Below are 13,144 nucleotides of genomic sequence, written 5' to 3' on the forward strand. Positions count from 1 at the left end.
GAGGGATGACGGAGAGGGGCAGAGCAGCCTGGCCCTGACGCACTGGCCAGCTCTGGGCCCTCCCGCCTCCACGTGCTGCTTGTGGGAGCAAACATGAACCAGTGGAAGCCGGAGTTAAGCCAGGTTCTAAGCCACTTCCCTGCAGCCATCAGCATTCCTAAGATACAGGTCCTTCCTTAGGGACCATGTTCCTGCACTTAAAGTTTAAACCCAAGGAAGGTCACAAAGGGATGGGGCTGACCGTCACGGACAGAACACACAGAACCAGACGCCAGTGTTTGCCAAGCCAGTCTGCAGCTCTGGGCCCCAGTGGGGGCATAGCCCTGGGACGCCCTCCTCCTTGGTGGAGCAATCCAGGTCATTCTCAGGGGCCCATGGCCACAGGCTGGCCCCCTCTGTCTTGTCTTTCACAAGCTTTCAAATGTAAAATTTACCAGCAAGGAGTAGAGACATTAACATTCGCAGAATTCTGCTAACATGCCACGCCCTGCGCACGCTGGCCATCTCGGTTCACTGGGAAGAGGTGGCCGCATCAGCTTCGAGAAGAGCCCAGGCTTGCAGAAGCCTCCTGGGAGCTGTGCCTCGTAGCCTGCACCCGGCTGAGCACAGGGGACCTGCTGTCTGAGGGCCCCGAGAGGCTGCTGGGCATCTCGACGGGGACAGAACTGTCCGGAGGGACGGCATGTAAGACAGCACAGACTCTCCCCAAGAGCCATGCAGATGGCGTGACGTCCAGCCTCAGGCCCCGCCCAGTTGCTGTGGCTGCCCTCTTGGCGGCCATGACCCGAGACTCACGAGGGGCTCTAGGCCAAAGGCTTCGCCCTCTGTGTCCAGGCCCACCGTGGGTCCTTGCCACTGCCAGTGGGTGAAAACCCCCTCTGCCGGCTCCCAGGCCCCAGAGACTCTTCTGTGGAACCCCAGAAATCACAGGAAGTCAAAACACCAGGTCAAAGGGCAACATTTAATTTCCTAAACCTAACTGTTTCTCTCCAAGGACTCGTTCTACGGGAAGGGTCCCGGAAGCATGTAAGGGCTCCCAGTGCTGGGACTCAGGAGGACCCCACATCTGCCTGGGGACGTGCCACCCCTGCCAGGACACCACAGGAGTGGAAGGACTGGAAGGGTGAGACGATTCCATTCCGCCCGTATAACTGCTTCTGGCTGCGGGTCCCACTTGTCTTGTACAATATTCTCAAAAACTTGAGTTTGCTGCCGACATTGAAATAGAGACACTGTACAGACAAATCCGGTTTGGGCAGTGTTTCTGCTAAAGCAGCTCTGCGTTCTTGCTGGGGCTGTGGGCAGGCCACCGACCTGGGCAGGGGGTGGCGGGGAGCCCGTCCCTGGCCATGGGGGGCTGTGCAGGGGACACCAGGTCTGGGAGGTTCCTCTAGTGGCCCAGGCTGACACTGGCCTCCTGCACCCTTGCCTCCCGCAGTGAGGAGTGCCGTCCGGGCTGGGGACAAGCCCCCTCCTCTCGTGCGTCGGGGCCTCCTGTGCAGCTTGTCAGCGTGCAACCGTGCGAGGACGGGGCTCTGACCTGTACAGCCCCCTCAGCCCCAGGGCGATGTGTCTGGGGGACATGGATGGGGTTCAAGTCATGGGGTGGGAGTCTGCCTCACAGAGCCCTTGAAACATCCGCAGGAGCAGGCCCCGGGTGCCAGGCACTGCTCGGGGCACCCCCGGTTTTCCCTTACCATGAGTAATCACCGCGGGATGCAGGTGCCGTCGGAGCCCCCTTTCTTACGGTGAGAGAGCTGGGCACTCTGGTCTGCCTTCTCTAGCCCACAGCGCCATGAGGTTCGGACCTGGTTTTGCACCTTGGCGCCGGCTCCGACCCCACCTCCCCACCCCACCGGGCTGCCTCCTGCCCCGTTTCAGGGCCTGAGGCCAGCCACATAAGTCTCCTGGGAGTGTCATGCTGCTGTCAGTCGAGCTGGCCTAAAGGACCTGCCTGGGTGGCCTGGGAGGGCAGGGTGCTGCCCGAGTAGCCCTGAGAAGTTCCCTGCCCCCTTCCCCCCGGCCAGGCCTTAGGGGAACAAAGCTCAGAGCCTATCCCCCCTTCTTCCCATAACCCCTCCCCACCCCCACTTGCCAGGAGGTCACAAGACACATCGTTGGGGCTCATGGCTACATCCAAAGATGGGTGGGGTTCTCTTGCCTGATTGTCTCCCCTAGGTTCCAGGCAGGCTGCCCAGTGCTCCCTGACGTAGGGGCTCCCCCACCTGGTTCTCCTGGACCGGGCATCCTTTACCCCAGGAACATGTGGGCAACAGCCCCAGGGTCACCCATTGTGTGTCCACAGCCATCCGGGTTCCCAGAAGCCTCAGAGTCAGGTTGCCGCTGGACCCACGACAGGCTCACACTGGCCCCGCAGCGCTGGGACAGGCACTGGAACCCACAGGTCCTCCCAGCGTTTGCACAGGGACCTCATCCCCTGGTCCTCAGGGGCCCACGGCTCCATACAGGCCGGCCACCCGGGACTGTGCCGGGGCAGAAAGCACCTTCAGGCCTTCCCCTCAGTGTCCTCATCTGTTACGAAGGGGCACCCCTAAGTATCCTGCCTTCTTCTCTGAGTCCCGGGGAGGACGTCCCAAAGCAATGAATGCTGTATTCAGGGAGCAGGCGTGCTCCTGATGCCGTCCCCATCATCCCCATCCAAATAGCCTGACCCCTCCCACTGCTTCCAGCCTGGACACCGGACGACCGTGTCCAGGCCCGGGGCCGTAAGGACTGTGTACACATGGATGCCTGGGCCCCCAGAGAGGTTCCACTCCCTGAGGCGGGGTGGGTGAGGCAGGCTAACCGGGAGCCTGGTCTCAGTGCGTCTAGACGACCGTTAGCCGAGGGGAGATGGGTACCAAGGGGCAGAGGGCCTGTGAGGCCCGAACTCGGGACAGTCTGGCCTCGGTAGCCCCACGAGCAAGTTCCCTAGAAGGCGCCATCCCTGCAGACCCCTTTTGGAGAGTCTATACCGTGGGTGTCAGGAGGGCGCCATGGGGAGGGGGTCGGGGACCGGCACCGCTGCCCCTTAGCCTGGATGCCTCCTTCCAGGGCTCCAGCACCAAACCGAGTGCCCCGTGTGCCCGGGAGGAAGCATAGTGCCCCGCCCTGGGATGGTCCTTACCAGACTCGAGGTTGTCTGGGCATCCATCGCCATCTCTCCGAGGGGCCATGAGGTAGGTATTGAGGGAGGTGGGGACACCCCTGTCTGCTGAGGTGCACGGCTAGGCCGCAGCCTGGAGCCCGAGGCCCCCTGGGCAAGTGAGGGCCCCTCGTCACACAACTGCCCTCGGCAGGCCTCCCGGGGCTTCTGCAAAGAGCGCCCGGCCCTCAGCCGCTAAAATGCGCACTCGCTGCCACCGGGTCCGGCGGGGCGAAGGGCAAAGGGGACCTGCGCGGGGTCAGGGCTGACCAGGGCAGCAGGGCCAAGGCCGGGGGCGATGCCCATGCTCTCTGCACCCGCTCTGCGGGTTGGTGCCTTCGGACGGGTGCCCGAGGTTCTAGGTAGGGGACAGAATGAGTCTACCTGCCCTCCAGTCCGCGGAGGAGCCGGGGCAGGAAAGTGCAGTGGAGGGCAGCGCACTGGACGGGCCGGCCTGCAGGCTGCCAAGGGAACCCCCAGCAGATCTGGGGGAGGCCGGGAAAGACCCAGGCTGCCCTCCTACCCCGCTCTGCCCCCACCCTCCCGTCTCCCGTGGGTGTGTCCCTTGGGCCGATGAGGTCGCAGGATTAATGGGGGGGGTACTTAATACCTCATTTGGGCCAGTGAGAGCTGAGCAAGGGACTGGGGAGGGGCGGGGAAGAAAAGAAGGAGTTTTTGAAACTGAGGGGCGTGGGACACTGCCCTGATGACTGTGCCCCAGCCCAGGTGAAAAATGCTTGTTCTTGTCAGGTCTTCTAGACTAAATCATCAAAACCTGCCTCTAAATGTCTGGAGGTCATTCCTGGGTTTTGGGCAGTAGAGGCCCAGGCAAGCGCTCACTCTGGATGCTGGACAGCACGCAGCATCCCCCACCCCTGACCCAGCCCCCGCGGGAGTGAACTTGTCACGGGGACATGTTGGCACCTGTGAGGCCCTGCTAAAATTAGCAGGAGCTTGTGAGGGGTTCGGGTACGGACAGTGGACTGACAGAGTACCAGACTCTCCCGCCAATGGCCAGGGTAGTCACCCCAGAGAAAGCCCTTGACACGATCGATCCCTTCCTAAAATAGAGCAAAAGCACCTTCACCAGACCCACTGTGACAGGTCACTGACCCACCAGCATCTGGCTCTGAGCCACCGTTTTTCCGATGTGTGCCATGATGGGTCTTGTCCTGGGTTTGGATCGGGGGTAGGGTGGTGGGAATCCTTCTGGACCAGCCAGTCTAAGAAGCAGCCGCCCTTCTCCTGGAGCGAGCACACAGCACCTGAGAAGAGGCTCAGAAACCTCCAGCCCTCTCCTCTGGGAGGCTGGAGAGGACAAGGGCTGGAGCACACAGGCCCCTTTCTCACTGGTTGGTCTCCTGCTGCCCTCCCTAGCTTGCACTGTGACCAGCAAGCATCCTTCCCCAGAGCCCTTTCTCCAGGCCCTAGGATGTTTGCCCTGGGATGTTTCGGTAAATAGTGAGCTCCCCATCTGATGGGGAGAGAGAGCAGGATCCCAGGGACCTCGCTCTGTGTTCCCACCGGTCTTCTCAGCCCTTGGCTGCTCATGAAACTAGGTCAGCAAGCACAATTTCATTTTCTTCTTCATTTACCTCTAGGAAATAATCCGACAAGTTCACTGGTGGAGATTCCGGGAAGAAAAATGGCACATAAGCCTTATATCCAGCTGCCGGGACTCAGTTCGATAAATTATGCTACATTTATGAGTCATTAAAAGCAATAAGATCGATCCACTGGCATGGAAAGTTGTCCCTGACATACTGTCAGAGAGAATGTGGTGGCCGCCCTCCATCAGGGCCTCTAGTGAGCCCCACCGCTGGTACTTGCGCCCCATGTGGTCCCCAGATGCTGAGGAGGCCTGTGTGACTCACAGGATCCTGCAGGAATGACAGAGTGTGACTTTTGAGGCTAGGTGGTTTCCACCTTGCTCTCTTGGGATTCTTCACGCGGAGGGAAGACAGCATGAGGACAGTCAGGTCCTATGGGGAGGTCGACTGAGAAGAACTGAGGCCTCCAGCCAGTGGTTCAGCTTCAGCTTGCCAGGCAGGTGAGGGAACCACCATGAGAGAAGCCCCACCCGCCCCAGCTGAGCCTTCAGATGACAGAGCCCCTAGGCTGCCCCCTCTTGAGACCCTGAGCCAGAACCCCGAAGCAGAAACACTCCTGGACTTCTGACCTACAGAAACTAAGAGCATAAAAGCTGTTGTCTTGAGCCAAGAAGTTCCGAGGTGGTGTCTGAACAGTGAGGAAATGGTTCGGAAATAGACAATGATCCATTTCTGTCACATAGATGTGTGCACGCGGGAGGAAATAGGGCAAAATGGTACAGTAATTATCCTGATGGTGGAAAGAGAAGTGCTTTTATTTTCCTTTTTGCTTATCTGTATTTCCTGTTTTTCTGCAATGAATGTGTGACAGAGAAATATATATTTTTAAAAATCTGTTTATCTTGGGAGAGGGGAGCACACGAGCAGGGGGAGGGACAGAAGGAGAGGGAGAAAAAGATTCCCAAGCAGACTTCACGCTGAGCACGGAGCCTCATGCAGGGCTCCATCTCACAACCCTGAGAGCATGACCTGAGCCAAAACCAAGGCTCAGACGCTCAACCGACTGAGCCACTCCAGTGTCCTGAGAAATAAGTAAAGTTAACGAAGCAGAAACATTACGCCTCATCGGCCATTTCTGCCCAGAAGCTCTGAGGCCCAGACTCTGAAGGACAGAGGTTTACAGTTAAGCTGGAAATTTCCAGACCTCGTATTCCGGTGGGATAGAAAATGGGGCCCGGGAGCCCGAGAGCCCAGCATGCCAGCCCCACCCCTCCCAGGCCTGGGGGCCCTCAGTGCCAGCTGGGCCCCGTGCAGCACTGCCCCACACTGATGCAATGGAGCTGAGAGGTCAGCACCGTGTTGCAAGTGTTTGTTCACTGCAGGGTAGACTGGCATGCCCTGTGGGAGGGGGGCCAGGGACCTGGGAGTAGGACGGTGTCAGGCAGTGTGGCCAGCATGTCAGGCACAGAGGCAAGGAGGAAGTCAGCCTAGAGACGGCAGAGCATAGTGGGGTCACGATGATGGGCAGCCAGCGGCCTCCACACACGGCCTGCCAAGCCCGCCGCTTGATGTGGAATCATAGCTGACCTGGGAGCTTAGGGTTGTTGTTTGCTATGGGGAAATGGAGGCCCGCGGCAGTGAAGGGCTTCAGAGATCCCACAGCTGTGCGTGACGTGGCTGGGGTTCCTCCCCGGGTCGGCCTGCCTTCGGGTGTGCTCGTGGGTCCGTCTTCCGCACTAGACAGGGGGCTCCTACAGGGCCAAGCACACACAGGGGTCAAGAAAGAGCCTCTGGAGCTGCTTCCAGGCTAGGAGTGTTCAGATACCCTGGTTTCGGGAGACGGGGCGAGGGGGAGGGGGAGGGGTCATGGCAACCAAGGTCTGCATTGCCCAATGTGGCGCTGGAGGCCTGGGGCCAGTTGTCAGGGCTGAAGTCCCAAGACCAGAGCCGAGGGAGGGCCAGGGTAGAGTAAGAGTGAGGGGAGAGGGAGTACCCCGCATCTTGGCTGGGGAGGGGAGGCAGAGTGAAGGGGTCATCCAGGACACCGTGTGGCAGAGGCGAGATACCGCTAGGGTAGGACAAGAGCATGAGGCCACCAGCCCAGAGTCTGAAGACGGACTGCCGTTCGCTGCCCGTAGGGCTTGGGCTAGTCCTAATTTTCCACACTTCGGTTTCCCTGTCAGTAAAGTGGAGGTAACAGTGTGCCTCCCTCGCGGGGCTGTTGCGAGGATCTGGCAGAGAGTGCAGGTAAGATCTTGGCAATCCAAGTTGTTCGATAACTCGTAGCTATTTTTGTTACTGGAGGATGCTTCGGCGCCTGGGTCAGAGTTTAGCGCACGGGCCCTCCAGTTCATGGGATCTATGGCAGGTTAAGGCCAGGCGCCCAGCCTGTGCCTGCTGGTCCTTTTTGGAGGCTCTAACGACACAGGCAATTGGCCCTGTCTCTTCGATGCCAGCCTTGCCCTAAAGCAGCGTGGCTTATTGTCTGAAAAGAGAATGATGCAGGCAACATCCCAGAAAACAGTGAAACAGGACATCCCAGGGTTAGTTCCTCCAGCAAAACAGCTATTACTTAGAAAAAGGATCAGACTAAAGGATTTGGGAACTGAGGAGCCCAGTGAGACAGTCAGAGCAAGCAGGGGGTAGTGCTTGAGGGAAGGAGTGGGGACTGATGGCTTGTGAGTGAGCAGTGTGCACAGACCCATTCCCACACCTACTCCCTGTCTTGGCCCTGGGGACAGCACCCACATCCAGACAGCAGCTGGCTGGAGGGAGGCAGGGCTCTTTGGTGTTCTGGGTTCCTGAGGGCTCAGGGCATAGCTTCCTTTATTTCAGCCTGAGATACACAATGCCAGTTAAATGTTCTCTCTCTCTCTCTCTCTCTCTCTCTCTCGTATCTTTTTTTTTTTAATACAGATATTTAAGAAATTCTCTGTCAGGTCAGAGGCTGACTACAGAAACATCAGAAAATAAACTTCTTCGGGGACCACAGGTGAGAAATACACACTTTGGGGGCACCTGGGTGGCTCAGTCATTAAGCGTCTGCCTGCAGCTCAGGTCATGATCCCAGGGTCCTGGGATCGAGCCCCACATCAGACTCCCTGCTCAGTGCGGGGAGTCTGCTTCTCCCTGTCCCACTCCCCGTGTTTGTGTTCCCTCTCTTGCTTTCTCTCTCTCTGTCAAATAAGTAAAATCTTAAAAAAAAAAAATACATAGTTTGAAAAACATTTTTAAAAATTAAATAAAAAAAGAAATACAGGAAATGTAGACCTTTAGAAAATTGCTTGGGAAAGTCACCATACAAATGGACAACTGCAGCCCTCAGCAAGCAAGAAAACCAACCCTCATGTGGGGTGGGGAGAGCCTAACTTCTGGAGTTGCTACGCGTCAAATGTCAAGTTCTCAACAACAACCCCAAACTACAAAGTGCACAAAGAAAGAGGAAAATATGGCTCATCCACGGGAGGTAAAAAATTTAATAGAAATTTTCCCTGAGGAAGCCCAAGCATTGGAATTACTAATCAAAGACATTAAATTAAACATGTTTGATGAGCTAAAGGAAACCACAAATTCAGATCTAAAAAGAGTTAGGAGAATGATGTATGAACAGAGAATGACAGTGAAAGTGGATATTACATGAAGGTACCACACAGAAATTCTGGAACAGAAAAGTACCATAGCTGAAATGGAATTGAAAAAAAAAAAAAAATGCTAGGGGAGGGTCAACCGCAGGTTTGAACAGGTGGAAGAAAGAGTCAATGAACATGAAGGTTAGGCCACTGCACTTCCCAGGCTGCCTGGCAGAAAGGCAAAAGGCCTGCGGGATGCCACCAAGCAGAGCACCATGAGTATTGTGGGAGTCCCGGCGGCGCTGAGAGATGTAAAGGGGCAGAAGAAGTATGGGGAAACAACATCCCAAGCTTGATGAAGTACATTAATGTACACATTCAAGAAGCTCATACTCTAAAATTCTGAGAGGAAAATGTAAGTGTAAATCTTCATGGTCTTGGGTTTGACAATGATTTTTCTTAAACATGACATCCAAACCAAAAAGAGGTAAACGGGACTTCATCCAGTTTTTAAATCCAGAATTAAAAACTTGTACAAGAAAACACGTCATCAGATGGGTGAGAAGACCCCTGCAGGGTCTTCCTGGTGGGAGAAAACTTGTGCAGATCTTAGTCAGACCAGGGTCTGATGTGCAGGGTTTAATAGGAACTCTCATAACTCAACGACAACCCAATTTAAAAATGGGCAAAGGATTTGAGCAGAATTTCATTCTCTCTCTCTCTCCTTTTTTAAGATTTTGTTTATTTATTTGAGAGAGGATGAGCAGAGGGAGGGAGAGGGAGGTGCAGGCTCCCCGCCGAGCAGGGAGCCCAATGTGGGGCTCAATCCCAGGACCCCAAGATCGTGACCTGAGCTGAAGGCAGATGCCCAACTGACTGAGCCACCCAGGTGCTCCTGGAGGAGAATTTCTGCAAAGACAGACAAGTGGACAGGAAGCACATGAGGAAATGCTCAACACCCCTAGTCACTCAGGAAATGAAGACCAAAGCACAGGGAACTACCACTTCGACCCTTTGAGGGTGGTTAGGTTAAAAACGAAAGGAAGTGTTGGTGAGATTGTGGGGACAGGGAAACCCACAGATGTTGCTGGTGGGAACGCTGGCTGGTCCAGCCGCTGTGGAAATCATCAGCACGTCAGGGGCAGCGTGACCGTGGCACCCAGAGACTGCTCGCCTATGTGTATACCCCACGGAGCCCAAACCAGGGACTTGACAGACGCCCGCATGCCCGCATTCCAGAGCGTGACATCTACAATGGCCACAGGAGGAAGCGAACTCACTCTCTGTGAGCAGGTGCGTGCGTAGACAAAGTGAGACACTCTTCTGCCCTGAAAAGCGATGAAATCCCGACACGCGAGATGTGGACGACAACATGATGCGGAGTGACCTAAGCCCGACACAGGGACGGCTCTTCTAGGATTCTGCTTAGACAAAATGTCACGAGAGACAAATTCATGGTGACCGTACACAGAACAGTGGGTCCCAGGGGAATGCGAGGGGAGGGATGGGGAGTCACTGAGCTTCTGCCTGGGACAATGAGAAGGTTTTGGGAAGAGCGGTGATAGTTGTACAATATTATGACGGTCATTCACACCACTGCCTTGCACACGTAAAATGTGGTTACGGTGGTGGATTCTGTTTTATGTATTTCACCATAATGACAGAAAGAGAGAATGACTAACAACCTGGTCTGTTTTTACTGTAAGAGCGTGTCTCTGACTCCCCCAGATGGGACCACCACGGAAGGCCAGACAGCGTTCTGTGGCCTGACTACGCCTTTGTTGTCTCGAGCCACAGAATAACCCTTGGGCCCTTACACTTTATCAGAAAGAAGAGGTTTTGCTTTTGTGGAGGGTGGGGGTCGGAGAAGGATGTCCCAAAGTGGGGGGTGGCCTGGGTTGCCGTGTCTCCCTGCAGGGAAGACCCAGAGTCCTGTGGAGGCACGTGTCCCCACAGGGCACGACCTTCCCTGTTCTTCATCGTTCCTTCCCCCGGGGGGATGTTCGCTGTGGGCAGCCCAGGTGGCCTCCCCCACGAGTGAAGAGGGACAGACAGAGATGCCTGCCTCTGCCGCTGGTGCAGGGACTGCACGGGACCTGGGGTCATTGCCTCTGGGGAGGAGTTAGGGTGCATTCTGTGTGTAAGGAAGGAAGGTGTGCACAGACCCGCAGTGGCTGGAGGAGTGGACAGTGGCAGACATGGCCAGTCGTGGGCCCAGGTCGCCCGGGTTACAAAGCCAGGAGTGTGGCTGGCCGGCGGTTCTTGTAGTGAGATGCATTTGGAAACGTGGGCAGAAACAGTGCACCCCTGCTGGGTCCAGGCTTTTAGAAGAGAACGGCTCTTCTGGCTTGTCCCCCGTCTCTCTGGGCTGCACAAAGACAAGGAGGAGAGGCGAGACCCCACCAGCTGGCTGACACCTTCTCTTGGCTGTCATGGGAGCGAGAAATGCAGCCCTGCAGAGCAGACCCGGTTCCTGTTTCAGTGCATTGGTTACAGCAATTAAGCATGCCCTAATTAGCCCCCAGAAGGATGGCGTCAACGACCAAAAACGGAGATTGGAAAGGGACTTGAAACCCTTGTGTATTTAACCCTACCGGGTACCTGAGGTCTGTCCCAGGTCACGGGAGGGACTCGTGGTTAGTTCTCCGGGACTTCGATCTGGCAGGAGACACCGGCGAGCAAGCAGCACAAGCTCATGTGGGCCGAGGAGGGTGTCTTTGGGGCCATGCAGGACACTGATGGGGCTCCGGGCGCCCGGCACGGGGCTTCCCGAGGCTCGTTCCTACAGCGCCGTGTGTGAGGGAGAAGGGGCAGGTAGAAAGGGACGTTCCCCACAGAGGGACCAGCAGTGTCAAAGGCAATCGGAGAAACACATATTTCAAGCGACTTGAGCTAACTCACATGCAGCAAGTGGGGCTGCTGTAAACAGCCTTTGGGTGAAACAGGCAATCTGGGGGGGTTAGTGACCCTTTATAAATGAGTAACCGGGAGCGGGTGCGCTGGGGACCGAGCGTCTGGCTGACAGCCAGAGCGGGGCTCGGAGGAGCTTGTCCTACCCTCACGTGCACAGACAGAGAAAATAAGGACAGAATCAGCTTGCTTCTCAGGGTACCGAATGCCCACACGTTCAGAGAACCAAGTAAGCCTAACGAAAATCAGAATTAAGGCACCAATAATGGTAAGAGCAGAAACACAGGATACAGAAAACGTACAAAGGAAGCCTACGGCGAACGTGACAGACAAACCCCAAACCCAATTCTTGGAAAAGCACAGTAAAGCCGCAAACACTTGCTGACCTGATCAAGGGTAAAGGCACCAAAGAACAACTTCAGTGACAAGAACGGGAGTTGGAAGAGTTTTACAATTATACAGAAGACTCGCTTCAATACACCTGTAAAATCTGGAGAAAACAGATGATTTTTAAAAGAATATAAATGACCAGAACTGACTCAGGAAGACCTAGAAAAGCCTGACCAGGCGGATTAGAAGGAGAAGAAACGTAACTGATGTCAAAACCTTCCCCTAACGAAACACCAGACCCAGCAAGTTTTAAAAACTACAGACGTGGAAATGTCTGATGCAAGGTCTGGCCCATGACAGGTCGGGTGTTTTTGGTTTTGTTTTTGTTTGGGAGAAAAAGAGGCACAAGCCGGTGGAGGGTGCAGCGGGCAGAGGGAAAAGCAAACTCCTCGCCAAGCACGGAGCCTGAGGCGGAACTCAATCCCAGGACCCTGAGATCATGACCTGAGCTGAAGGCAGAGGCCTCACCGACTGAGCCCCCCAGGCGCCCCCCCATGACAGGTCTTAATAGAGCTGACAAGTAGACAAAACCTGTTGGGCAGGGGCTGTGTGCGAGGGATCTGGTGCTGGGACACTGATGAGTGTTCACCAGTCTGTGGTGACGGCACAGTGACCAGAGGCAAGGAGGCCACAAGGCAGAGCCCTGGAGGGACAGGGCTGCGGGGACAGTCATGATGGTCACAACCATGCATGGAATGAGTGGCACAGACACCAGCCCCAGAGAGGTCCGCCATCCCTCCTGCAGCCTGCAAACACGAGGTTCTGTCACCCAGGCCTCCTACTACTCACTATGCCATCCTCCCTCTGGAGGAGAGGGGACAGGACGGGCCGGCTGGGGCAGCAGCTTAGGGAGGCCTCCATGATGGCCGAGGGGTTCTTGCCAGCGTGCAGGGGTTGGGAGCAGAGGGCTGTGAACCCAGTTCGTGCTTCCAAGATCCTAATAGGACCCTGGTAGAGTTACTCTCACCTTGTGGCAAAACAGTGTCTAACTGAATGGTTTGTATCCAAAATATATAAAGATCTCTGGAAATTCAACAAGAAGACAACACCTAATTTTTAAAAACTCACTGAAGAATACTAAATTATATAAAAATATATATATTATTAATCAGTCAGTGAAATGAAAATTCGAACCACAGGGTATGCCCCTGCACACAGGCCAGAATGGATGAAATTTAAAGACAGACAAAACCACAAGTCAAGGAGGATATGCAACTACCAGGGCCCTCAGACATCGCTGGTGGGAATACAAAGGGGCACAGCTCGCTCTGGAAAGCAGCTTGGCAGTTTCTTCCAAGGCAAGATGAGGAAGTTCTCAATTATTCCGTTTACACAGAAGAAGCAAAACCGAAGGGACAGAAAGCAGACCTGGGATTTCCAGGGTCGGGGTGTGGGAGAGGTGATTGATAGCAGGGAGGTGGGGCCAAGGGGACTTTCAGGAGATGGAAAGATTCTCTTCCTTGATGCGGACGACAGTCGTCTACATCAGACGAAACTCCCTGGACTGTACAGTTGAAGTTGTGAGTTTTATCCTCCTATCCCTGGCACAGGAGGAAGAGCAGCGAGCAAGGCCCACGGAG

General features: G+C 55.5%; 1 protein-coding gene across 1 annotated transcript in view; it reads right to left on the reverse strand.

Moving 5' to 3' along the window:
- The window catches only part of GCK (glucokinase), a 34,996-nt gene that overhangs the window by 8,243 nt on the left and 13,609 nt on the right, over positions 1–13,144 (reverse strand). The gene's annotated exons all lie outside the window — the stretch shown is intronic.

Source organism: Lutra lutra, chromosome 11 (assembly GCF_902655055.1).
Source record: "Lutra lutra chromosome 11, mLutLut1.2, whole genome shotgun sequence".
NCBI classification, from domain to species: Eukaryota; Metazoa; Chordata; class Mammalia; order Carnivora; family Mustelidae; genus Lutra; species Lutra lutra.